The 25,487-nt window shown below is 43.3% G+C and overlaps 1 pseudogene; it reads left to right on the top strand.

Annotated features, from left to right (window-relative positions):
* Positions 1-1,110: 1,110 nt before the first annotated feature.
* On the top strand, positions 1,111-1,341 carry LOC118997466 (uncharacterized; annotated as a pseudogene).
* The last annotated feature ends 24,146 nt before the right edge of the window (positions 1,342-25,487 follow it).

Here is a 25,487-nt window from a genome sequence, read left to right as displayed (position 1 = left end):
GGAGGGGCGGCGGCAGGGCGGCGGCAGAGCGAGCGAACGCAGGCAGAGGGCGGCGCTGTTCCCAAGCAAGGACAGGCCGCCCGAGAGACCGCAGGAAAGAGAGAAGACGCGTCTATTCCAATGGAGACAGCGGAGACACGCCTCGAAGGAACCACGGAAGGTCAACAGAACAGTGAGGCAGGCACGTCTACTCCTGAGGACACGGAGAGTGGACAGGAGGGTGGACAGCATGGCAGAGAAGGACCGGTGGCAGTAGCACTGGCTCTGAGAGCAACAGTGCAGGGATGAAGAGGCCACCAACAGATCCAGCAGCAGATGAGAAAAAAGAATAAATGCTGCGTGGATTTATGCATTCTAAATGCCTTTTTAAGTGACAAAAGTGTCTTTGAATTTAAAAATAGAAAAAAATGAAGAGATACTTAAAATATTTCTATGTATGTGAAGCAAACTGTATACACATATACTTTATATATTATATATAATAAGTTTTAAAAATTCTAGTAACTGCCTTTGGAAGAAGATTGTAGGAGCGACGTATTTCAGTGTTTACTCTGCCACTACAGAAATGCTTACTATATTTACACGTTATTTTTCAATTAAAACAGAAACTAATAACAGAGAAAAGAAAAATATGTGCTTCTATGAGCAAGCGCTGCATTTGGAGGGAACATACTTAATCCCCTGTCCCTGCAGCCAAGGAGACGGCGTTCGTTCTGGAAGAGGAGCCGTGTGCAGGAATGGAAGCGCACACATTTCCAGTAAAAGCAGAAAAAGTGCGCCTCGCTGGCTGGCACTGGGACGCTGCAGGGGTGGGCCAGAAACGCACCGTCAGGAGCCCACCTCCAGGTGTTCTGCTGAGGCAGGTAGGGCTTAGGGGAGTGGACTCTAGACCTGGGTTCCCCGGATCCCCACCTGGCTCCAGGATAATTTGCTGTGTGACCTTTGGCAAGTTCCGTCACTTCTCTGTCCTGGTTTCTTCATTAGTAAATGAGGGTTAATAACATTAGTACCTCTTGCCTCATGTAGTGGCCAGGTTTAATGAGTTCATATACATACCACACATGGAACAGTGCATGGCATGCAAATCATTATTTACATATTTGCTAATACATCGCTTCTCGGACTTTTGGCTAAGATCAAGTGTAGTATCTGTTCTTATCCGTTTAAATGTTTGCTATTACAGTTTAATTAAACAGAAAGGATACATTATTTTTAAAAATTTTATTTTTAGAGAGGGAAAGGGAGGGAGAAAGAGGGAGAGAAACATCAGTGTGTGGATGCCTCTAATGTGTCCCCTACTGGGGACCTGGCTCGTAACCCAGGCATGTGCCCTGACTGGGAATTGAACCTGCAGCCCTCTGCTTCACAGGCCCGTGGTCAATCTACTGTACCACAGCAGCCAGGTGCCACTTTTTTCTTTATAAATTTCTGCATTGTATGTTTTTTTTAAATATTAGACATTTCTTTTATAGCAATTAAAAATAATGTTTTTCATTGAGGAAGTCAAAACAGAAGTAAACCTTGCAAAGTGAGTATGATAGACCCCTTTCCAGTCGCCATGTAGGTCTGTCAGCAACGTTCGTGTGTGTTTGATGGGCAGAAGAGGGAGTGCGAACTAGGGAGAAAATTCACTTTTGTTACAAATATAAATACTTGATCTAAGGGCTTACCCTCTCAAGGCTAATTTAAATATAACTATCCTAGGGATTTTTTTTCCATTAAGGTTCAGCAGAAGAGCGTTTATAATTTCCTTAATCATCAGATTTTTTTAAAGGTTGCTGACTGGAAAAATGGTATTTTTGAACAGCACCATAAATAGGCTCATGAACTGCACCAGACAAGGTAAGTCTCTCCTTCAAAGGCAGCCTCTCCACTCAAGAAACTTGACTAAGCCCTACTGAGTCGGAGGTTGCTTAGTGGTGAACCATACTCCCTACCATAAGAAGGTCTACTTCGTAGCAAAGAGCAGACAGAGAAGTAAACCTAAAACACAATTAACTCTGATAGTTGCTAAGCAACAGTAACAAACTGGGGTACAAAGAAAGTCCACAAAGGCAGCAAGTGAAAAAAGCTTCATGATGGGATGAAGCCTCATATGAAAATATCTTTCTTCTTCAGTGAGGAGGGGAAATGACGACAGAACATCAGCAGTCCAAGGCGTAGTGAAAGACGAAAACTGCAACCCTACTGGAGTGTTCCAAGACAAGGGTTTTATGAACCTTACAAAGTAGTATGACCTTGTAACAAATTAAGCAATAGAAAACAGCTAATTAAAACATCTAAAGCATTCATTACCTCCCCAGATACTCATTCCTCTATTCTCACTTCCTAAGGTAATAGGGTTAACAGCTGGTGGACAGTGATTCTGTCCACACTTTCTCCATCAAATACATAAACACACCTACAAAGGTTCTGTTTGCTTGTTTTTGGGTTGCTTTACTTCGGCAAGTATGGAGTCATGCTTCCCACATTATCCTTCAGTTTTCTTTTGAAAATTTATTTAACAACCCACCCAAGTATAGCTCTCTTGGTCAATGAGCACAGATCTGTTAAGTGTTTAAAATAACTGCCTCACCTTGCAGACTGCAGTCTTCAATCATTTCCCAATTGTTAGACATTCAGCTTGTTTTCATTTGTTCTTTTTCCTTCCTTCCAAATACAAATGATGCTTTAATGACCACTCTTTGGTGTGTATCCTACATTCCTTGTGTATTTATTTGTGTGGGATGGCCTTCTGAGAATGGACTTGTTGAGTGAAAGGCGATGTGGACTTCAAACCTTAACAGAGACACCAACTTTCTTTCAAAAAGCTTCTAGCAATTTACATGTCAGCAATGCATGAGGACTCGAGTTTCAGTCAGCCTTTTCTGTTGGCTAGATCTGCCTCTCTCCTTAGATGATAAACTCCTTGAGACCTTCTCTGCCGCTACATGCTATTACATTTTTTAAAAAGAATACAAATATTATTCATTAATTATCATGTTTGGTCTTGGAAATCCTTAAACAATGAAAAGTATATAGCAAAGTTCAGCACATCATTGTCATAAGATGTTTAAGAGTTCATACTGGGAGAATTGAAGTTATTCAATGGAGTAAAGAAAATATATTACACTATAATTAGTTCTTAGATTTGCATCTGTCCGTTTACAAAATATCTACTTATCTCTCTCTCCAGGTTGACTCTGCATTTAGTAAAGGCAGAAAGTTTGTCTCATTCACTTTTGTATAACACCCAGTGCAATGCCTGACATATAAAAAATTAGATAGTTATTTTTCCTAGAACATTTGCTTAGGCTTATTTATTTTTTAATTTTTAGGTTTTCCCAGTCTGTGAATGGAAAATGATACATTTAAATGTCCTGGTTATTTGGGAAATTGGAAAACTTCATATGTCTATTGGACATAGAGTTCCTATTCTGTGCATTTTCTGTTCATGTTCCTTACTTATTTTCCTACTAGTTCTTTTTTTATTTGGCTTAGCATTTTGTAGAAGTCCTTTGGATCTTGCATACAATGCAAACATTTCCTCCACTCTATAATCTTTCTTTGGATTTTAATTCATTTCATGTAGTTAAATATGTCTGTTTTTTTCCTTTAGGACACTTGAGTTTCTCTTGAATATTTAAATTGTTAATGCTTTTCGATTTGAGGTTTTCAATTCATCTAGAATTTTTATACGATGAGTAACAGATCTGGATTTGACTTATTCTAAAGGCCGAGAACCTTACGCTGGCACCATTTATTAGCCACCCCACCCTTTGTCACTAACCTGGAACGTCACCTTCACCGTGAACCTATTTCTGGACTTCCTGTTCTATTCCGGTGGCCTGTTTATCTCTTCTATGTCAATATGACCCTTTTTACTGCTATAGCTTTGATGACTGTCTTCACGATCTTGAACAGGATGCAGTTGTGCATACGCATGTGGGTTCTTGAAACCAAATGTCTGGATTGCGATCAGAGTCCACCAACTTGGTCATCTTCAGCAAATTGCCTCAATACCTGCCCCTATAAAAGGGAGATGATAATAATACCTGACTCACGGGGCTGTTGTGAAGATTAAACAACATGCAGTGTTCACAGCCATGCCCGGCACGGGGCAAGTGAGCAGGAAGTATTAGCTACAATTATAACAACTGAAGAGGCATGGCACTGATGGGGTTCAGGACACGCTACCCCCGAATACAGCACCATGGCCTATTGAATATTTTAAGCTGTAGGATTCCAAGAAAACAGCAGAGGCAAGAAGGTCACTTTGGCCTTTCCTCAGTCCTTCCCCCGTGAAATAAGCCATAAAGCCCTCCTGTGAGAGGCGCCCTCCTTATATTGCAGAAGACAGGGGCGTCCTTACCTTGAAGATGGGGGGGGGGGAGGGGATGCGGAGAAGAGTCCTGGAGAACAGGTTTTAATACATTTCTCCCAGTTCCCTACACGCACATCCCACTCTCGGACCTATCATATTCCCCCATGACTGTCCCCTCTTCATCAAGCCAGCATAAAAACACTCGGGTCTCACTGTTTCCTGCAGTTTTCATTTCTCTTATGAAGACCCTGTTGTTGCAATGAAGCTTTTTTCCCTGTAAACCTGACTTTGTCAGCTTAATTTTCCGACCCAGCCTGGGACCCTGTGAGGGTTGAAGAAAACACTTCCCTTTCCTCCATCTTCTTTCACTATTTCTATTAGTTGTCTTATTTCTTATCTGGTTTTTATTTTTCTACATAAACTTAAAAAATTCTGTCTAGGTCCTCTACAAAATTCTTAGGGTGTGTGTGTGTGTGTGTATGTGTGTATATATATATATATATATATATATAGAGAGAGAGAGAGAGAGAGAGAGAGAGTTTGCATCTGGAAGCAATTACAACAGACCATATGGAAGGGACTAAGTTGGGAATTCACACAACTGAATTTTTAACATGTGCATATATAACTTAAAAAATAAGAAGTTCTTCTGAGTTTTTCTTTTTTCATAAAACCTTAGCATTCTACCTTGAATTGTGCTCGTACTCATTTCAGACTGGCTCTGCATCCGTAAATAAGGACCTGGGTGCTGTTGAGCACTTAAAAGGCGGTTAGTGTGGCTGAGCAGTGGAGGGTCTCGTGAGAAAGGAGCATGTAGACCGTCATCTAGACCGTCAAAGATGAATGGGCGTCTCACTGACCGAGAAGAGTGGCGAGGACATGCCAGAGTTTGGGAATGGCCTTGCAAAACGCCCCACAGGTATGAACAAGCGAAGGAGCCACAGAGGCCCAGGTTCTGGGAGTGGGGGCAGAAGAGAGAAGTACGGACGGTGAGCAGAAGCCAGGGCCAAGCCTTTATGTGTACGACAGTGTGATGAGATGCAAAATGGGCTTCGCTTCCTCCCCCAGGGAATTTCAGAATGGGGTGGGGGGAAAGGCAGAGCCCAGATAGCCGAGACTAGGCTGCACTGTCATCTCCGTGAACACCAGGGCCACGCCTGCCTGCCCAGCGTTCTCCCCCAGGTCCTAGGACAGCGCACGCAGGAACTCTAAGAAATATTTGCTGAATGAATGGACGAAAAGCACATCCAAAACAACAGTCAATATTCTGACTGAGGAAAAGAAAACGATGATGTTGAGTGTATGAAAAAGTAATTAACGATAGCCTGACAAACAGAAAAAACATCAAGGAGCAATCTGTTGCAATATTAATTAATGATAAATATGTGATGAATACCTACTGAATCAGTGAATATATTTACTGTGTTTCTGAGATCATTAGGAAAAGTATCTAATTGAAGGAGGCCTTTCTCCTACCCAGTTCTTGCTTGAAAGCTAACACTTGAAACTGAGTTGTGGAAATGAGGTAGCCACAATAACTCAGATGGGAGGGAAAAGCAAAACTGAGGGAAATGGTCAAAGACACAGAGTGGCCAGAGAGAGACCCGCAGAGCAGCTACTTTGTGGGGCACTGTCACCGCTGCCAGGACAGAAATGACAGGAAGTCAGTCACACACACACACACACACTCACTCACTCACACGGAGCGTGGAGGGGGGGGGGGTCCTGGACCCCAGGCCCAGCTCCTGCGCTTACTCAGCAGCCCCTGTTCTAGTGCCTCACTCTGTAAATGGTCTCTACGTTCCCATCCAGCTCTGATGCTCTGTGATTTTCAACCGTGAAGAGCAAGAGCAAAGTTCCACAGGTTGGCAATTTATGGCTACCTCACCCATTGCCCATTACAGTCACTTTGGGAAAGAAGCATCCATTGAGTCAGATGTTGCTCTGTCTCACAAGGCAGTGTGCTCTGTCCAATGACAGAAAGTTAATGCAGCGTGACTCCCACTCTGGAGGAGCTTACAGTTAAGTAGAAGAGAAGAATATAAACATGTAGGAATGAGTAAAATTCAAGGCAGAGTGTGTGAAGCATCACAAAAGAGATGTAAACAAAAGGTCACTGAGCATCCGAGGGCTGCCAGCGCAGCTCCCCGCTGACCTGGGGCAGAATGTGGAGGTGAGCGTGCTGGAGAAAGGGCTGAGGGGCTCACCCTGTCGCCCTTCCTGCAGCCAGACCCACTCAGTGTGCACCCAGCACCGACCTGTGCAGCTGAGCTTACTCCCAGGGCTACAAGTGCCTTCAAGAGAAACATCCATCAACACACAGGTGAACTCCAGAACGTCATTCATAGGTACATGTTGGGCGCTCAGCCCTGACGCCAGATTCCCCATCAGTGATGAGGTCCCCAGACCAGCCAATACAAGCCAGTTCAAGCCATAAGATAACTCATGCACAGTACTAATAAGGCTGTTTTGGCATTGTTTAACCCCATACATTCAACATTGTACAAAATGCAGTTCTGAACTTCAAAAGCAAGAATGCGTCACTTCAGAGCACAACAGGCTTCCTCAACAGTGCCTCCGAGGATTGTTCCACTTACCTACTCTACAGCTGGGTAAGAAACTATCCCAAAATGCAGGGGCTCAGAACAATGGTCATTTTGTTCTATCGTGATTTTATGGGTGTGAGGAGAGTTGGAGAAAAAAAATACTTTCATTTATATAGTTCCTACTGAAAAGCTTTTCATTAAAAATGAGGCTTTTATATATGAGCCATAATAACGGAATTAGCATGGCGAAACAGTATTTTTGAGGGTCTTGGGGTGATGTGTCTGTTTCTTGTGATGCTGCTAGAGTCCCTCAGTGGCCAGCTGGCAGGGGGTGGGTTTGGAGAATCTAAGAGGGCACGTCACAGGTCAGGGACAGGGACATCGGGAAGGCTGGACTCGGCGGGGCTGTCCACCAGAGCACCCACGTGTCGCCTCGCCAGCATGGAGGTCACAGGAAGTGAGACTTTCCCGTGGCCTTCAGGAGGCAGTCACAGAGCACCATTTACAGGTTGGTTGGGGAACCACAAATCCCTGATTCAGGGAGGGGGACACAGGTGCCACTTCAAAGTGGGGCACAAATATGAGGCCGTGTTTTAAAACTGCCCAAGGGATGGAATCCATTGGAGGATACAGGAGCATGCACCAAAGCACTGAGTTTGCTCATTGCACGTGTTGTAACTCCTTAACAAAGGGGCCTTTTGGGATGTTCGGTTGGAGGGAAATGGCAGTTGCCCTAACTCCGCAGAGGATTTTGGAATTCTCCTGGGACCTGTTTATTTTTATGCTCCACTTGTTGGGAAAATGTGTTAAAGAACAACTTGGCCTCAAGCCTCTCTTTTATTATAAAAGAAATTTATATATTTAAATATACAGTAGCATGTTTATTTAAGTACCCCTGAAAATTTGAAAACACTCGTACCTAATTTTCAATGAGGAGTGATTAGGTAATAACACAACAATTAATAGTTCACAATTCATGTTTTCTTTGTTTGACGAAACACAAGCTGGGGTGTGTGTGTATCTATACTTTCTTTCCTCTTGGTGCCCCTTTATTACCCTGAAAATGTAGATATATATTATATAATTGTGAAGAAAGTGTTTTTAAATTTGGAACCTTAGCCCTTTCTGTTTTGCTACCACTGGTTTGTTAAATGATTTATTTCTGACGTTTGTTGGGAACCGCTCTGCCTGGTTTCAGGAGTTGTAACGGCTAAGACTGAATGAGCGACCTCCAGAATGCGAGCCACAGGAGACAAAGCTTGTCTCTGCTTCCTCCCCTGCCCCCAGTGTATGGTCTGTTAGTCAGAGATGGGTACAACCCCTCAGAAGAGGGGCAACCTAAGCCAGACGCGATCACTTGGGAGGCCATCATGGAAGGACTCGGGGTGGGGGGGCTGCAACAAAGAGGGAGTGATGGACCCTCGCTGCCCCCCGCTCCCTGCTATTCTGACATAGCTCGAGTCCCCATTTCCATCTGGGAGAAGTGCTTCCTGGCTCTAATCCACTTAAGCCTAAAACCTATGATGGGGAAGGTGGTGCAGCCCTTTGCTGGCTACAGCGGGATCCAGAGTAATCAGGCCTAAGAAAGAATATATAAAATCCTGTGAAACCTGCTTTGTTTAGAATGCTTTCATATAAATAAGGGTCCAAGCAAGAAGTTTGTTCCTCAAAGTTTTATGGCTCATAAACTATCTGACTCTGATTGAGAATAAGCCCTCATGGTGCTTTGAATGCTATCTATTGTTTGGTCCTTACCTGTATTCTTATGCAAATGGACCCAATAAAAGCCCCTTGATGAAGGGGCTCTTGGCCTTTCTCCTTTGAGGGATCAGCTACCTTTCCCCTCCAAGCAGATCATGTCTTGGTAGTTTCACTTTTATCCGTGGCAGAAGAGGTGGGGGACGACACACACGACTTTGGGGACAAAGTTGCCCCCACAGACATTTATCACTGGAGCAAGTTCCAGCACTCTTTCTGGACACAGGGATCATTTAGTGACTGACAATGTCGGATGGTGGACAAGTGAAGCAGCATTCAAGAGGGAAGCGCCTCCTGGGACGCACCATTGAGGAACTCGGCCTGCCTAGGGGGCCAGCTGAGGACAGCCCTCTGTAGGGTGGCGCTGGCCCCAGCCTCCCTGCTCTCTACAGACAGGGATGAGGAGCCTGTCGGAACCAGGCGTGCTGGCTTTCTCTGATTAGGGTTCCAGTGCGAGAGAGAATTGAAACAACAGAGCAACTAGTCTAGGCAGATTTGGAACAGGACTGGGAAAAGAAAGTAATACAAACAAGGATTTGACTCAGGATTAAGAGTTCTGCCCAGAATCCTTCTACAGGATTCATCAATATTCAAGCCAAATCTTGACTGTGCTAAGCCCCCACTAGTTAGTTCATAAAGGAGCTTCCTTGTGAGGTCCTTTAAGAGCCTATGAAAGTTTCCAAGGAGGGGCCTGTGCCCACTTAAGAATCAGTCTGAGCCCTGGCTGGTGTGGCTCAGTGGATTGAATGCTGGCCTGCGGACTAAAGGGTCCTTGGTTCGATTCCCAATCAGGGCACATGCCTGGGTTGCAGGCCAGGTCTCCAGTAGGGAGCACGTGAGACTCAACCACACATTGACATTTCTTTCCCTCTCTTTCTTCCACCCTTCCTCTCTGTCTAAAAAAAAAGAATCAGTCTGGGCCACTATTTGCCACTGGTCTCTGACCATTTCACGCAGTACGTTTGAGGGATTTCAGCCAAAGTTCAAAGGTGCAAACTAGATATCCTTGCTGCTTCTGCTGGCTTCCAGAAGTCCAATCCATTCGAGAGCACTGGCCTCAGTCACTCCAAGCTCTGCAGGGTCCCTCCTGAGATGCAGATTACTACTGCTCACTGCCTCTGCTACTGATGCTACACATCTCCATCGTGCTCTGGCTTCTCTGCGGTCTCTTGCAAAGTGAAGAGTATGTACTTTTTTTCTCTGTCGTTGCTTATTTAGAGGGTCCCACTGCAGAGGGTGGCTTGAATTTCAAAACAAGAAGAATTTTAATTCATATATAGAGACCTAGGGATGCTGGGAAAGATTAAATGAGTTCAGAGCCCACTGCCACGCCACATATGAAACAACAGCTTCCTTCCATTCATTAGCTCTTTGTTAAATTTGGCTCATCATACCAGAGTCCCCCTTCTTACAATATGGCTTCTGTCATGTTCCCTGACACAACTCAAATGTAACACACACATACACACACACACATACACACCCCCAAATATATCATTATGTCTACATTCAATTTTAAACACACTCCCAAGTCTTTTTCCACTCTTTTGTGAGGATAGATTCTTAAGGAAAGAAATGTTGGTTTGTTTCATACTTTAAATATAGTCAAGACTCTATCAACCCAACTAGCATTTCTACTCTGCCCCTGCTATTACCCTTGCAATTCAGCATCGTAAGTACTTCTTTACTCGTCTGTCTCCACATCTCGACTGTGAGATGCAATCAGCGAGGAGACTAAGGCAAGCCTCTTGGTGCTCCGGTGCCAGCATACATTCCCGGGACCTGGCACAGTCCTTGGAACATAGCGGATGTCCATGAAATGTATACTGTATGACTGAGCAAAGAAGAATTCAAAATGACACCACAGGTCTGTAAAATAGCAAGAGTTTCAGTCATTTAAACAACTCTCAACAATCTTTCTTTAATAACAATTACCATTTAAAAACTTCTTCATAAAATGACAGTGTATCTTATTTAATAAGCATAAACAACAGAAAACAAATCAGATAGAACTCCAAATATGACCTCACCAAAATGTGAGTCTTCGATACTCTGTCTTTTTTTTTTTTTTTAAAGATTTTATTTATTTATTTATCTTCAGAGGGGAAGGAGAGAGGGAGAGAAACATCAATGTACGGTTGCCTTTCGTGCATCCCCTGCTGGTAGTTAGCCTGCAAGGAAGTGGCCTGCAACCCAGGCATGTGCCCTGACTGGGAATCGAACCGCGATCCTCTGGTTCGCAGGCCCGCGCTCAATCCACTGAGCTACGCCAGCCAGGGCCTTCTATCTGTCTTTGACATCTGTGAAATGTCAATATTTTATTCATGTAATTAGAACCCTTCCCACAAATGATTTTTTCTTTGGAGTGAAGACAGAGAGTCTAAGGAGGATTAAGTTTAAAAGCAATGGTGTCCAAGATGTCCGGGGGAGGAACATGAGGATGTGAAGAGGAATCTATGCAGACTTCAGGCGAGATGGAGACACAGATGGACATGCTGCGCCTCTTCATGCAACCACAAGGAGAAATACAATGCACCCCAAAACAAATAACACCCAGAACTGCCAGAAAATCAAAGTGTGTGGAAGTCTGACAACCAAGGATTTAAAGAAGCCATATTCATCCAGACAGGAAGGAGGGGCAGAGATGCAGAGCTGGGGTAGGAGATGAGATATGGCAGAGAAGCAGGGGTGGGGGTGGAAGAGGTGGTCCCACATTCGCATGTGGTGGATAAAAATTGGGAGGGACACCTTGGGAGTGAGTGATCCCAGCCCCAGGCCAGAACACACAGCCCAGGGTTCCAGCACCAGGAAGATAAACCCCCATTACTTCTGGCCGTAAAAACCGGTGGTGATTGGGGCATTGGAAGAAACTGATGGTTTCTCAAGAGGGTCTGTTTAAAGGGCCCGTGCAGACTTAAAACATAAGCAAACCCACCCAGTAGAACACCAGTCACATATGGGAAGTAGGTGAAGTGACTGGAAACCAGGCGAGTGCCAGGGAAACTCCCAGAAGCCAGGGAGCAGCATCGTCCCACCTCTGAGCCCTTCTCCCACACAGAGTCACAAAGCAGTGAAGTGATCTGCTCCGCTCCACCCCATACAACTTAACAAGTGCGCTAAGACAGGGAGTCAAAGCAGCTCTACCTAATACACAGAAACAAACACAGGGAGGCTGCCAAATTGAGGAGACAAAGAAATATGGCCCAAATAAAAGAACAGAACAAAACTCCAGACAAAGAACTAAACTAAACAGAGATAGGCAACTTATCAGATGCAGAGTTTAAAACACTGGTGATCAGGAGGCTCAGAGAGCTCACTGAGTACTGCAGCGACATAAAGGAAGAAAGGAAGCTTACACTAAGTGAAATAAAGAAAAATCTAGAAGGAACTAACAGTGAAGGGAAGGAAGCTGGGATTCAAATCAATGATTTGGAACATAAGGAAGAAATAAACATTCAACTAGAACAGAAAGAAGAAACAAAAATTCAAACAAACAAAACAAACAAACGAACAAAACAAGGAGAGCATAATAAGATTCTGGGACATCTCTAAAAGTGCCAGCTCTGAATCACAGGGGTGCCAGAAGGAGAAGAGGAAAAGCAAGAAATTAAAAACTTATTTGAAAAAAATAATGAATAAAAACTTCTCTAATTTGATGAAGGAACTAGACATACATGTCCAAGAAGCACAGAGAGCCCCAAACAAGTTGGACCCAAAGAGGACCACACCAAGACAAATCATAATTAAAATGCCAAAAGTTGAAGATAAAGAGAGAATCTCAGAAGCAGCAAGAAAAGCAGAGAGTACAAAGGAGTTCTCATACGACTGTCAGCTAATTTCTCAAAAAAAAAAAAAAAACAAACCCAAACCCAACTTTGCAGGCAAAAAGGCACTGGTAAAAAATATTCAAAGTGATGAAAAGCAAGGGCCTACATCTAAGATTACTCTATCCAGCACAGCTAGGATTTAGATGGAAGGGCAGAAAAAGTGCTTCCTAGACAAGGTAAAGCCAGAGGAGTTCATTATCACCAAGACATTATTACATAAAATGTTAAAGGGACTTCTTTAAAAGAAGATCAAAAGTATGAACATTAGGGTGGGTAGGGCAGGGGAGAGTTATGGGGGGAAATGGGGATAACTGTATTTAAACAACAAAAAAAATAAACTATGAACATTAAAATGGCAACAAACTCACAACTGAATCTAAAACAAACTAAGCAAACAACCCAAACAGGAATAGAATCGTAGATGTGGATATCACGTGGAGGGTTATCAGCTGGGAAGAGGAAGAGAAAGAATGAGGGGAAATGTTTGGGGATTAAGAATCTTAATTGGTAGGTATAAAATATACAAGGGGATGTTAAGAACAGTACAGGAAATGGAGAAGCCAAAGAACTTATATGCACGACCTTAATATGCAGGAACTTATATGCAGGAACTAAGGGGGGACTGCTGGAGCAGAGGGGGATACTGGGTAGAGGAGGGACAAAGGGGGAAAATTGGGACAAGTGTGGTAGCATAATTAATAAAATACACTTTTGAAAAAGAGGAATCTATGATTTTTAACTATAAATGAACATGTAAATTTAATGCAAGTTATATGCAAACCAGAGTCTATATTTCTGATAAACATCCTATAAAAACCATCCTATATTTCCTATAAACATCCTTTCTATCCTAGGACTGTTGTAGCAAAACAACAACAATCATGATAATAATCTCTGCCAAAATTGTGATCAGCGCAATCAATTTTTTTCAATGGGACTTGAGGAATGAGACACTCTCTAAAACAAAGTCAGAAAAACAAAAGGCAAAATGCACTGACTCTCCTAAGTACTGTGTGGGCCTGAGTCTGTGAACAGGGTGAGCAGTTCCCTCCAGAGCTGAGGGGCCCTGGTACTGTTCGTCTGGGGGCCACATGCCCAGGACAAGGAGCCTCCTTACAGTGGGGCAGGCACTAGTGTCTCCTCCCTCGGGCACAGAGATGGAGCCTAGTGATTGCCCGGTCCCTGGCCTTCTGCTGGGCTTGCCAACAATGGTGCCACTTGGTCCCAGCTCCACAGCCCTGTGGTGCAGAGAAGGGACCACCTCATTTCCCGTGGATGACTGCGCAGATGTCCCCGGTCAAATCACATCAGTCTAGGCTGAATTTTGACAAAACATAGAGGTCTCCAGAGTCAGCCTTTCAGAGACCACGCTGCTTAGATAACAGCTATCCTTCGAAGAGCATGTCTGTTAAAGAAGTCCAACATAAAGATTTTCCCATTTGCAATTTTGCCTGATTTGACCTTAAGGAAAAGGCAGGAGACACACAAAAGCCTGAGGTTATTTTGCCCCCCCCAAAGAAAATACAATGCTCAGTACAAGGGATAACACATTGTATTTGTGAATTAAACAAAAAAAAATTGGATTGTGTATTCTTTTAAACATTTCCATGTGAAGGTAGAAATGTCGACAAAACTCAATTATGTGGGGATGTGGCAGAGAAAGAGAGGCCCTCTGTTGCCGCAGGGCTGCTCGGTGGAGGCCCTGACAGAACTGATGTCAGCTCTTCCAAGCAGCTAGCCAATTCAGCTGAACGATACGTCATTCCAATGAATGCTTGCTCTCATGATCTCTTTTTCAATGAATTAATGGGTAGCTTGATGAAAATGCTCCAGGGGAGGGGGTTGATATTTTGACAATGGTAGATATAAATCAAAAGTCTTTGACAACTTTTAAAAATGAGAAAGAGAAAGCACAACTGCTTAACACATATTTCAGGTACCTCTGTAGGGAAAATACACCACCACAGCCACCACCACCTCCCATAAAAGTGTGGGGTTGATCCTGATTTTTAGCTACTGCAAAGAAAACTGCCATGAACATCCATGCGCAGGTGTTTGAGGGGACCTGTTGTCATTTTGGGGGGTAAATCCCAACGGTGCAACTGCTGGGTTGAACAGTAATTGCACGTTTCGGTTTTTAAAACCTACTAACTGCTTTCCACAGCAATTGTCTCGTTCCCCTGCCCCACACCAATGTGTGTGCCCCGCGTTTTCTTGTTAGATGTCCTTCCAGTCCTGGTTTAGCCCAGACACGCTAACAGAAGGAGGACAGCTCTCTGAGGACCAGACCAAACTCCAAAGTCAGGAGGATGAACAAAAGGAGACTGCTATTCTTCCTGATGACAATGGCTGGCATTGACTGAGTGCTTACTCTACGCCAGGCACGGTGCTTACAGGCTTCCTATGTACAAATCCAGGAATTACTCGCAAGAGCTCTTATGGGTAGATTCTGTTATCACTCCCAATCTGGGAGCTGAGGCTTAGAAATCACATGCCTTGTTCAAGGTCACACACCAGTTCAGAGGAAGAGCTGGGATTTGAACCTAGCTCTAACCACCACATTACACTGCCCCCTGTATGATAATGAAAGGAACATTTCTGTGTTTCTAGGTGCAGCTGTGCAGTTTACATTGTAATTAGGACAATGTTTTTCTTCTTAAATATAAATGTTGATTGTACCATCTCTGGGCATTAAAGTACAGCACTGCTGTGTATGTGTGGGCTTCAACAGGAACGCACTGATTTCCCCCCAAAGCTTCACTCAGGCCCAGCCGGCGTCTATTAGCATCCCTTCCCTCACAGCACATGCCTCTGGCAACAGCAAATTCATAAATGTAGCATCTTGGTCCTCATCTGCAGCTCCGAGGGAACAACACAGTCTGTGTAGTATGGGAAGGAAATCAAGAAGAATTCACTCATAATATACCAAAGTAAGTAGAAAGTCTTGGCAAATGCTTTCTCTGTTAAGCATAAGCAAGAGGGAAATAAATGATATGGTGGTTGTGCAAATATACTATGGCAATAAATGAATGAATGAATGAATGAATGAATAAGTAAATGGCAAGAACAAGCACATAAAAGATAGATGAAGGGACCCAGTCTGAAAGAATATGATGCAAAAATTAGAAATCATTTCCTGCCAGTGTTTTACATTATAGAAAAACTTAATCTCAAAGACAAAAGAATAAAGCAACAGATGAAAAGGGAACACAGCTGTGGCTGCGTGAAGACTACAACGTGGGGCGAAAACAGCACCCTGAGAGAACCAGGGACTGAGAAAGATCAGAGACCAAACAGGCTGCGCGTGGAACCACGATACCGACTGAGCCATGGAACGGGGAGGGCTGCCGCTGCTGCTGCACCTGCAGAACGAGGAAGAAAGGGCTTGACAGTCAGGGAGGAAGTACTCAACCACGTGGACATGAGAGGGAGGGGTGATCCTGCACCAGGGTAACTGGTGTCTCGGAAGTGGAGAACCAGAAAAGTAAAACAAGAGTATTTTAAGGGGAAAATTTCCCTTAAATTAACAAAGAAGTAATTTTACATGTAAAACAGGCAGTTCATGTTCTGGGAAAAACTGATATAGAATCATTAAAACTGATACATAGCCTGGCTGGATTAATTACCTCTGGAGACTAAAAGGAAGAGTTAGAGGAATCGAGGTTAAAAGGAAATCACAAAAGCAAGTTACCTACATGGGAGAACAAAGTTAGACCGGTAGACTGGCTTAGCACGTCCATGACAGTCAATGCCAGAAGATAATGGCGTTTTGTCTACAAAGTTCCAAGGGAAGGAAAGTGTTTCTTAAAAACATCCAGGCAGTTTTGTTGCTTGAGAACAAAGGCTATAGGTGTGCATTCTCAAACACAGAAGACCTTAGCAGGTAACAGCCCTTGTTGGGAAAAATTACGAGGGACAAAATCAAGCTACACAAGCACTGAGTGGACGCACTGGGGGTACGCACCAGTGTTAGATTCAGTATTAAAAAGACGCAGTATATATGGTGGGTAGTTTAGGATTTAAGTCGAAACGACTTCAGTTTCGATCTTGGTTCTGCCAATTCTCATTTTTGGCCTCAGACAATTAGTTACCTGGCTTTACTGTCCTTACCAGTAAGATGTGGATGAGTGTTGTGGGCAGGAAATGAAATAATCCACATGAAGTTTTTACCACAGTGCCCAGCATTAGATACTACTATTACTTTTTTAAAAAACCTATTTATTAACACATTTAATTATAAAAACACAGTAGCTCTAAACTTGTAAGGCTTTATATAGCCCTTTCTAATATTTTTCCCTTATTCTTAGACATTAATGCCTCCGTGGGAAAGAAGTCTTCTTTAGCACTGAGCGCCCTGGAAAGGCGGGCAGGAATCTGATACCACGGGCAACGGCTCTGGACAAGCACACTGGGTGGTGGGAGGCGAGAGAGCAGAGAATCATCACGGGCTTTTCACCAGCCTGTAGGTTTTAAAATTTGTGCGATGAGAATATATTACCTATTTTTTAAAAAGCAAGTCAAATTAAACAAGCATTTACCCAAGAATCTAGAATTTCTTTATTTCTTTTTTTAATCACAGTTTCTTTTTCTTCTTTTAAAATTCAAGTAGAATTAGCCCTGGCTGGTGTAGCTCAGTGGATTGAGCATGGGCCTGCGAACCACATGATGGCGGTTCGATTCCCAGTCAGGGCACTTGCCTGAGTTGCAGGCCAGTTCCCGGCAGGGGCCAGCAGGGAATGCACAAGAAGCAACCATGCATTGATGTTTCTCTTCCTCTCTCCTTCCCTTCCCCTCTAAAGATAAATAAATAATAAAATATTTTTAAAAAATTCAAGTAGGATTAACACTGTAACATAACACGAGCATGCGCAGTGCGGCCCCAGTTTTGCACAGGTATTTCTAGCGGGCCGGCCTCCATGCGCGCACCTGCAAGGAAAGAGGTGTGAAGTGACACCTAATGTTAGCCATGATTATTTCTTAAGTGGTGACATTTGGGGTACTTTTTCTTATTCAGATTTCTCAGAACTGCTTGAATTTTAAAATGCATGCTATTTTTAAAAAGTCAGAGTTCTAAATAAATCAAGAAAAATCGTTCCCCATTGTTAGCTTGGTTGACAAGAGAGAACGAGGGCCTTGTCCTCACCTCACAAGGGCCTGGGCTCTGAATGCCGAAGGCCACCGGGGGCGCCCTGGTAACGCTCCGGGAGTACAGGTCCATGCCTGAACGGGTGAACTGGCAGGCGCACTGCCACGGGGTCGTCGCGTCCCGTGGTGTGCCTTGCTGATGCTGTAAGTGGAAGGCCGATGCCGTAGCTACCCTCCTGCCGAACTGGACTACCTGCTCTTTATTTCCCAGGATGCCTTTGTCCCTGGTGGTCCAAGCACCCAGAAGACCTTCCACCGCCTGACCCCGCAGTCACACCTTTCCTCTCAAGCCAGTGCAGGAACCAACCCTTCCATGTGCTTTTTCCTAACCTGTCCACCTGATTCCCCGCTTTGAGGCCCCACAGCACAGTTTAACAACTATTTATGGCAATTCATTCATTTAGTGAATGTCAATGCATACACCAGGTGCCAGTACATTTGTTGTACATGCGTCTTATCCTCTGCCTTGGAACAATGACCTGAAAGCAGGAAGCAAGTTGACGTCATTTGGTATTTCCACAGCATCTAGCAGAATACCTTCTAAAGGACAAAGGCCAACATGTGTTTGCTGGATCATTAAATAAAGCACCACTCAGTGAGTATTTGTTGAACTGATTGCTTTGTCCTTACACGGTTTTTTAAAGTTTTGAAGTCTTTTAAAAGCCAAGTAGAATTATTTTGAATATTTCTGAAGAGCAAATACACCCCCTTTCTCCAAAAATTCTTACACAGATATAAGATCCAAAGAGGTACATAACAAATTAGTGATTTTTATTTCTATGTTTCACCAGGAGGAGGTACGAAAACAATCCTGAAAACTGACACAGGCGAGGTAATTCTTGCCCAGGTTCCCAGTCACTGGTAGCCAGCACTGGCTCAGAGAACACTTCCCAAAACGAGTTCACCTTACTCAGGGTTTTCATCCCTTAATGGGCCCTTAATCACAAAAAAGCTACATTTCCCAAAACTCAAATAAAGCTAATTTTGTATATATAATTGTTAGTAATGAGCTAATGAGAATATAATTTAAAGTAAAGGCACTAAAATTCAAAATAATGTGTTGAATTAAAGGAACACCATTATGAGCTAATCAGAATTATCTATGGAAACCATTTGCCTTTGTTATAAACGGGGTTGTCTTTCCAAAAGAGAGTTCATTGAAATCCTATTTCCCTCCTCTTGCCTTCAAGAGTGAGCAACAAAGTAATGTGCTGCCACCTACTGACAACTGAATAAAAGTGCAGATTAGAGCACATTAAAGGTCTGTATTTTTTTTAACTGTTAAATAAAAATTTCAGAATAGATGTTTATATTTTTCTTACTTTAAACACTGTAATTGACACCTAAAAGATTCTTAACTTAATGGGCTATAATCATCATGCAACCTGGTATAACCCAAAAAGAAAACCAATGCATGTATGTATGTGAATTTAAAGATTAGAAAGCCAAACTTCCTACTTCAGGGAGGACTGAAGTAGCAGCTGAATCCTTCTATTAACAGATGAGCGAGAAAGAGACAAAGCAGTGTGAACATCTCTACGTCAAGACACACTGCTGGTGCAGCCCATCTGACCACTGCCCCCCCTCAGTGGCCCTAGACGTACTTGTTAAATAAATCTAAACCCTGCTGGAAAGCGTGTTTCCACGTGGCCCATTCTGTGGATGAGCAGCTTCCTGACCAACACACCGTGAATAATGCAAACAGAGGGTAGAGGGCCTGAGCTTGCGTATTCACCAGCGCACGTATGGCCGTGTGTGCAGTCCCTGCCACGTGGCGGGGCACTTCGTCGATATTGGTTGAATGTAGAACAAGTAGGCAGAGCCTCTTTCTAGTTCTCTTCGGCCTGCTGTGTTTGAGCTCTGAGGAGTGCATCAGAACCTGCACCGTGCCGTTTCTATTTTGCCTTTATTGATATTTTGGGTGAAAAATTTGCTTGGGCCTGAATCACTAAGATAATGCCTCGATTTTCCACTTCAGTCAACATTATTTATCAATTAAGTTTTTAGTAAATTGCAAATTGAAGTGTAAAACCTGGCTCAGTGTTAAAAGTTAACTTAAAATGTGTCATCCAGGGGGCAAATCCAGGAAGAAAGTTGAAGAGCCTGTAATCAGAACTAGAAAGGAGTTTGAAAACAATTATCTTAGTCTTCCCAGTGAAAAGAAAATCATTTAGTGTGGGAAGGCACTTCCTCTCTTTTTAGTCCGTGAAAACTAGACTTTGAAAACCAGACTCGTATAGCCTGAGCCAGGGAGGGGCTGAGCAACTTCACATTGAATTCATCCCCCACTAATCACTGCTCACACAACCCAGCAGGTTGCAGTGTGGCTGCCCACTCCCTTCCGGCCCCAGCTCTGGAGAAGATCTGCACAAACATGTGCACAGAGTCTCACACCTGGAGCTATCACAGTGTTCCCAGGAATGTGGTGGCAATTCATCCAACCCAATGCACTTCACAACGTATGAATAAGAGAAGAGCCCCTGTTTTAAAAGGGAGGGCAATACAACCAGGGGCAAAGATGAGCTGAACAAGTGATTATAATACTTGAAACCTCACGTGATTCAAAGGTGGGCAAGAGCACAACTGGTTGGAGGGGCTGTGAGCAACGTCTCGACGGAGACAGAATTTGAACAGGGCTTTAAGAGTAAGTAGAATTGTGTAGTTTGGGATTTGGGTGGGGAGAAAGAGTTCACAAACATTTAGGAGGTACCGATCATGTTTATGAAAAGGATGTGCTCACGTTGGCTACTGTGAGACTAACCTTTACCGCCAAAAAGTGGCAACTAAGTTGAAATGGCCACATAAAGTACAGACTCCAAAATCAGGCGCCTGGGTCAGATCCAGGCCCCATCGCTTGTTTGCCCTGTGACCTTCAGCAAGTTATTTTGCACTTCTGGTCCACCGTTGCCATTCCCGTCAAATGAGGGCAATCACGGGGCTTAACTCATAGAGTTGTTTTCAGGACTAAGTCAAAGAACTCATGTCTTAGAGTCAGTGCTTAGAATATAGTAAATGCTCAATAAATATTACCTATTATTCAGCAAGTTTGTGCTTGATTTGCTAAACAAGGAGCTATCAAAGGTTTCTGAGCAGAATTCAAACTGGATATATGAAACTGAAATATCAGAGTGATGAATTTATCCTCGAGACTTAGGAAATTCAAGGAAGATAAAGAAGCTGAGATTAAGGATACCAGATAGGAAGATTTTACAACTGTCTAGGAGAGAGGTAATAAGAATAAAAGTTGTATGTAAGGTGGCAGAAGACGGGAGGAGGAGTGGAAAAGAAGGGACAATTTTGAAAAACTAAGAGAAATAATGGATGACACCAAGCATGACGAGGAAGGGAGGGAGAGGAGTCAAACACGACTTCTGGCTGTGGAAGCTGGGTGCTGGAAAGCGTCCGTGGAGACAAACAGAGAGATCAGAAAGAGACTCAGGGGAAGTTAGCCCAGTTAAAGGTTGCAGTAAACAGTCACCACTGCACATGTGGACCTCAGAGGAGAAGTAAACCTCAGATTAATTATCTTCAATCTAGAGGTAGAAGCTTTTTTGCCTCGGATGGAGATAAAATCAGTGAGGATACAAAGGTCACCAAGGTCGAACCACTAGACTCAAAATTCCTCATTCTGTCTCCCTGTGGGTATCACATGAGCTCCTATCCATTGGTGAAAAGGGAAATGGGCTTGCTTATTTTTAAAGTGAGTTTCAACTCCTGAATTTTCCATCCACTAGCCACATGTCCCTTTATGAATCAGCTGCTCATCTGGAAAATAAAAACAATTCCAACACTTTCCTACCAGTTATTCTGAATATCGAAGAGGTCCCGGTCTCTTCCTGACTGGTTCAGCACGCTCACCCATAGATGCGAGATGACATTTCTCTTCCTGAAGGTCCCTGGTGCCCTGGGGCTTCTTCCTCCCTGCTCCCATGCCCACAGTAAACAGTCAGACTCATCTCCCCCAGACCTCCCAGCCTCAGTCAGATTCCGTGGGCTGCTGTGCCGGCCTCTCCTGACTAAGCCCACAGCCTCCGTTGGTGGGTCTTGCCTCACCACTCGCCAACTGCAAGATTGTTCTTAACTTCCTCACTCATTCTCTCCTTTTTCATACTGGTTTTTCATTTCATTATTAAATTCTTCATCCCAGTCATATCTAAGCTTAGCTTATCAGCTCCATCATTATTTAGTTGCCTGTTAATCCTAATGCCCATTCAAAGTTAGCATTCCCCACACCATTATATGTATCACACACACACTCACACATATACACATAACAAAGTTATTTTGTCCATTAAAAAAAGAGAACAGCTGTGACCAACTCCTTGGCTATGGGAGAAGGAGATGCCAAAGACCCCGGTGTGAGTCAGTCAGTCCATTGGTCCATCATCCCCTTCTCCCTCTTAGACACAAAATTCTGTGCAAGTAGATTTTGAATCTGCTTAATTTCACCTTGAGTGTGCCCCAGGACCTCCATAAACAATATTATTTCTACTTATAAGACAGCTCAGTAAGGCACTTTCATATTTACTATAAATTGCTACGGATTCAAAGCATCTTTCAGTTTCTAGGAAAGCCAGAATGCTTCTTTCTGTACTCTCTCAGTACGGTGACCTATCATTTCAGAATCCTCTGCAGACTGTATTTTGGTTTACCTGCCCATTCCTTAGTCTGACAAAGGTCTGTTATCACCTGAAACATTTACATTCCAAACCTAAAATCAGTCTTTGCTCTACGCCGCATCTCTGCTCTCTGGAAAGCATCTGGGTCCTACCACTGGATTTTCAGGATTAAGCACAAGTTACAGTACACCTAGTTCAGTAGAGGTCTGGATTCCCACCCAAGACTGCAACACCAGCATCAGATAGAGCCTTGATGGCTATCTTGGTTCACATCACAACGAATAGCATGTGTGATCAGGTGCCTGCTATAGGTCCTGCACTGCTTTAGGGGATGTGGGGAATTAAGTAGAAATAAGGACATCTTTTTCAAACATGACTTGTACCCAGCCTCTGGTATAGGGTCTGGCACACAAGAAACAATAAAAACTATTAATTGGACGAGTGAATAGGAGCTCTGAGAAAACGAACACACGAGAAGCTATAAAGAACGACACAAGTTAAGTCACAGCTAAGGGCTCCCGTAGGTGACGCAGCTATGAGAGAGGGAGACACGGGAATTCAGAGAAGAGTGGGATGACTGTGGACTGAGGTCATTTCAGCAGTGAGCATGCACGCACACTTTCAAATGAAGTGCTATTGGCAGAAGTCCTGGAGAGAGGACGCGGCATGTCAGGTGGAAGAGGAAGATCATAGGGAAGGCCAAATGGTAAAAATAAAGTATTGAGTCAGTGAAGTAGCTGGTCAACTAGACCAGGGGGACTTAGAGTAAAGTCAAAAATGAAAGCAGAGCATAAGTAGGACCAGGTAATAAAGCACATTAAAAGACAGATGAATCATCAGTGGATTAAGTGCCAGAGTTTGTGTTTTAGATTGTTATTTAGAATTCATGTGTTTTGGGGTGTGAAACAAGGCTATGAATCGGGATGTAAGTCACGGAGAGCCCTCATATGTACACTCCTCTCTTCCTGCAGTGACTAGATAGGTTCAAAACTAATCACCAAGAATGTTTGTTCTTTCTTGGAGAATTCTAGTTTTCAGCAACCTATCGGAAGGATATTGGAGGAAGCCCAGCAAAGCCCCAGGATGACTCAGCAATCCCTTTGCCCGAGGTTTAGTCAGCTCCCTTCCTTCAGCCCCCAGTGACCATTTCGAACCTTCAGCATTTACTTGAGATCCTTGCCACTGCCCTTGGTAGCAAAGGACTTGAACCATTATTTTTCTGATCAAATAAAAATCATCAATGATTTCCTTCAATGATGACTTTTGGCACATCCCCAAAGTATACTATCACCCTCTTTTGTCCACCCCTGTCACTTCTCTGACCTACTCCTTAGGTCCCTTCCTTTTCCTTCTCTTCTCATTCTTTCACTGTTCCACCATGAGCTTCACCACACGCAGAGCTTTGACTGCAAGTGTAGTGATACCTCCTTAAATATGTATTAAATACATATTACCAGTAATATCTTAAATACGTATTACCCTGTTCTATATATATATATATATATCCATCTATATGATAAATAGATATAGATATATAACTGAGCTTCAAATTCATCTTCACAGCTACATACAAGAAATCCCACTTTGACATACCACAGAGACGTTAAATTCAAAATGTCCAAAACAGAACTTGGCATCTCTTAGAGGCAGAATGATGGCCCCTCGAGGATATCCATGTCCTAACCCCCAGACCCTGTGAATATATTCGATTACCTGGTAAAAGGGAGTTGAAGTTGCAGATGGAGTTCGTACCTTTAATCAAATGAACTTAAACTACAAAGACTGTCCTGGACTATCCAGATGAGCCCACTGTAATCACAAGGGTCCTTACAGGTGGCAAAGGGAGGCTGAGAAGAGAGTCGGAGGCATCACTGGTTTGGAGAATGGAGGGAGTGGAGGCCAGGAGCCAAAGAATGCAGGTGAATCCTAGAAAATGGAAAAGGCAAGGGAACGGATTCTTGCCTAGAGCCTCCAAAAGGGAACCCAGCCCTGCCGACACCCTGATTTTAGCCTAGTGAGATTCATGTTAGATTTCTAACCCACAGGACTTTAAACAATAAAGTCATGTTGTTTCAAGCCACTGAGCCTGCGGTACAGTAGCCACAGGGGAAGAATCCACCATCACCGCCCTAACTCTGCACCCTCACATATATTTATTTTGTTTTGGTGAGTAATGCCTTTTATTGATGAGATTAATTTTTCTCTCAGAAGATTTTTTTAAAGTATTTTTTATTTATTTATCTTTAGAGGGGAAGGGAAGGAGAGAAGGAGAGAAAGATCAATGTGTGGTTGCCTCTCGTGAGTCCCCTGCTGGGAACTGGCCTGCAACCCAGGCATGTGCCCTGACTGGGAATCAAACCGCGACTGTGTTCTCTCAGAAGATTTTTAAATGTCTCTAAGTTCATAGACTGTCGAAGTAAACTACCTTTATTTTGTTACAATTCCAAGGTAAAAAAGATGAAAATAGCATCCTTAACTTTAAAGAGGAGGTGTACAGAAACTTGGCACCATTTCTCCACAGCATTAAAAGTAACACTTCAATATACCTACTTTTTCAAAAAAATTTATGCATCTGAAGGGAGAAACAAATTTTCCTTCACCCTTCTAGGTTCTTCTGGCTGGTCTAAGAATTAAGGGAGATACGAACTCAAAACAAAAATTCATGGAAACGCAGACAGTAAAGCTGACAAACCGTAATCCAGAAACGGTAGCCCTGCAATACTAAAACCTCATCAAAATGGACCTTAAAAATCATTATGAGGAAAATGGTCAATACGCTTATAAGAAGTTCTTAACTTCACTAGTAATCAGGGAAATGCTAATGAAAACAGTGCTCAGACACCATTTTTCGTGCCTTGTCCCAGGGGCAGGAACCGTGGTCTGGAAACCCTACTCGGAGAAAGGAGCGCGCTGGGGCAACCGCCGGGGAGAACACTGGGCGCTACCTAGGAAAGCGGGAGCGGAAAGCCCTCTGAGAAAGTCTGTCCAGCAGAAATACAATGTGAGCCACACTAAAAAATTAATTTTAATATTTTCATTAATCCAGCATATTCAAAACATCATTTCAATATGTAATCAATATTTTAAAGTATTGAGGGATTTTATATGTTTTTGTACTGAATCTTCAAAATCTGATGTGTATTTTATAATGAAAAGATACTAAATTTTTTTTATTTTGCCAAGAGCACACTCAATTTGGATTTTAAGTCTCAATAGCCACATGTAGCTAATGGCTCCCACACTGGATGGAAAAGTCCTAACAAAATTCTTAGACTTAGCCCTGGCTGGT

The sequence above is a fragment of the Sturnira hondurensis genome, unplaced genomic scaffold (genome assembly GCF_014824575.4).
Source record: "Sturnira hondurensis isolate 20B ecotype Veracruz unplaced genomic scaffold, ASM1482457v3 Scaffold0013190, whole genome shotgun sequence".
Classification (NCBI taxonomy): domain Eukaryota; kingdom Metazoa; phylum Chordata; class Mammalia; order Chiroptera; family Phyllostomidae; genus Sturnira; species Sturnira hondurensis.
The sequence above is the reverse complement of the archived record's forward strand: the minus strand, read 5'-3'. Positions and strand labels throughout refer to the sequence as shown.